The sequence below is a fragment of the Panthera leo genome, chromosome Y, assembly GCF_018350215.1.
Source record: "Panthera leo isolate Ple1 chromosome Y, P.leo_Ple1_pat1.1, whole genome shotgun sequence".
Classification (NCBI taxonomy): domain Eukaryota; kingdom Metazoa; phylum Chordata; class Mammalia; order Carnivora; family Felidae; genus Panthera; species Panthera leo.
Genome location: NC_056697.1, coordinates 7,846,633 through 7,849,652, shown reverse-complemented (window position 1 = coordinate 7,849,652; position 3,020 = coordinate 7,846,633).

Here is a 3,020-nt window from a genome sequence, read left to right as displayed (position 1 = left end):
AAAAAGAGAAGAGAGGAAGAAAGAAAGCAAGAAAGCAAGAAAGAAAGAAAGAAAGAAAGAAAGAAAGAAAGAAAGAAAGAAAGAAAGAAAGAAAGAAAGAAAGAAAGGAAGGAAGGAAGGAAGGAAGGAAGGAAGGAAGGAAGGAGAAAGAGAGAGAAAGAGAGAGGGAGGGAGGGAGGGAGGGAGGGAGGAGGAAGGAAGGGAGGGAGGGAGGGAGGGAGGGAGGGAGGAAGGAAGGAAGGAAGGAAGGAAGGAAGGAAGGAAGGAAGGAAGGAAGGAAGGGAGGGAGGGAGGGAGGGAGGGAGGGAGGGAGGGAGGGAGGGAGGGAGGGAGGGGGGAGGGAGGGAGGGAGGGGGGAGGGAGGGAGGGAGGGAGGAAGGAAGGAAGGAAGGAAGGAAGGAAGGAAGGAAGGAAGGAAGGAAGGAAGGAAGGAAGGAAGGAAGGAGAAAGAAAGAAAATATCTCCTTTCTACTATGCCTCTTTAGGGTATCCCTCTCTGAAGGTGAAGGGCGCATTTGAATGAAGCATTTTTCATTTTTATTTGGCTACATATGTCTCCTGCATAAAAGTAGTTGTACACAATGATAACAGTATATGCTTTTTAGTTCATTTTGTTTACTTCTTTAAGAGAAATTAAGGTGCTTGTTTTTTTCTTTGTTGAGCTCCAATAACTTTCAATCATTCAACTGTTTTTTTTAAGTACATACCAATTGATTTTTTAATTGATTTTATTGACTGATTCTTTATTGTAAAAGCACGTAATAACTAGTTGTTATATTTTTACTGCTATCAAAATTATTTGTCTTGACTTGTAACATTTTAAATATAATGTGTGTTGGATGATCTTTGAATTGAACTTTCTTGAGACTCTTTCTTCTTGTATCTTGATGTCCCTATAGCTCATCAGATTTGACACATTTTTAAGCTATTGTCTTTTCAAACAAGTTTTCTGAAGCCTATTTCTCTTACTTTTCTGGAACTACTGTGATGTAAATGTTTGTTTTCTTGATTTCTCCATAATTCAAATAAATAGGTGTCATTCTTTTTCATTTTTTTCCTTCTGTTCCTCTAACTGGCTAATTTCAAATGACTTATCTTTGACTTTGTTATTTTTTTCTTTTACATGATCAAGTTGGTTATTGATATTGTCTGTTGAGTTTTTCAGTTTTGTTAGTGTGTCTTCTTTGACTCCAGGATTTCCTTTTAGGTTGTTGTTTATCATTTATATTTCTTTATTAAACTTTTCATTTTGGTCATGCATTATTTTTTTTTATTTCATTTAGCTGTCTATCTCTTGCACCTAATGCATTCTTTACTAATTGGTTTCAGCAGATGAAGTCCATCTCCTGTTATCATTCTAGGCTAATGAGACTCTTTCTGGGTCTGCAGTGGAGTCCATCATTGGTGAACTGTTACCAGGGGCTTAGGCATCAGTCCTGTATGGATCCTTTATGAGACTGTTTCCAATACCTTATTCAGTAGGATGGCTCTGGGATAAGGGCCTGCAATTTGGTCTTCAGACAGTGAGCCTATTAGCAGGCACAGTAATGAGTGTGGATTCCATTAGCCTAGGAAGATAACAGGAGCCAGTTGTTACTCCCCAGGGAATGACCCAGTGACTTGGTATGAAACCAATTTATAAAGAATGGAATAAATTTTTATTCTTTTAAATACACAGACACCAATGCAAGGTTATACAGCACATAGAGAATCAGGCAAATATGACACCACCAAAGGAAATCAATAAAGACTATTACTGAGAAAGACTGAAATTAAGCCCCAGGGATGTTTCTAGTTGCAAACCCAAGATGAGTTCCATAGACCATCAAACTCTGCATATCTTAAATCTCTGGATCAGCTAGACTGTTCAATGACTAGAAAGGGTGGAGCTGAATATAGGGTCATTTTATGATCTTTCAAGTTACAAACAAGTATGCCTCTTGCTGGATCTCCAGGGCATCAGGATTGCTTGTTGATTTTAGCTTGGAAGGGTTAGAACCAAGGGTAGGGCTCCTTCAGGATTTCTAGGGAACAGGTAGGAATGTTTTCTGCTGGGTCCTAATCCAGAAGGACTGCTCACAAACTGCAGATGGGGATGGCATGGGCCCAATTATAGGGCCACTACTGAATCCAGAATTGGACCAATTCTGGTGGGCTTACTTCCCAGGGTTCTCAGACTACAGTTGGGAAGGGCTAGAGCCACTTCATGGACCATCTCAAAATGCACAGTCAGAATTGAGATTTGTATACCTATTATTCATGTACAGGTTGCATCTCCCCTTCTATTAGTATATGTTATTAGTCAAAGAACTAAGGCAAATGGGTCTGAAGATGAGTTCATATGGATAAGAGCTGTTTCTGGGTCTGTAGCCAGGATCACATTTCACAAGTCAGCTGCCTCAGTGCAATCTTACATTTGAAAAATATCCAAATTTCCCCTTACCCCTACCAATCATCTGTGGGTGGGTGCCCAACTATTGTTGGTAAAGGGGAATATGATTGAGGGATCTCTTATTCTTCCACCTTGCTGATGTCATTCTCAAGATTAACTTTCCAAACAGTAGACTTGAGTAGAGCAAATTTTTTGGCATAAAAATCTGTCAGTTGAGTGCACCTCAATCTGTCAGTTGAAGACTTTAAAAGCAAAAAAGACTGAAGAAGAAATTCTGCCCAAGACTGCCTTCAGACTTGAATTGTAAAATCAATTTTTTCCTAGTTCTCCACTCTTCCAGCCTACCCTGCCAGCCTCCACAATAGCATTATGTAAACCAATTCTTTAAAGGAATAGGGATGAAAAGAACATAAAATTGGACGAAGGCAATTTATTTATTTAAGCCTGTAAGCAGAAATGCTGCATTTAGCATTCAGTTCAGGAGGTACAAATGCTCCCATAGATCATTTGTTTAGTTGGCTGAAACATAAGACAAAAGAGTGGCCTACTTGAAATAAGTTATTGCCAGAACTGCCTTGCTATATCATGGAAGAGACTGGAATATTACAGTAGATTTCTCACTTAATAT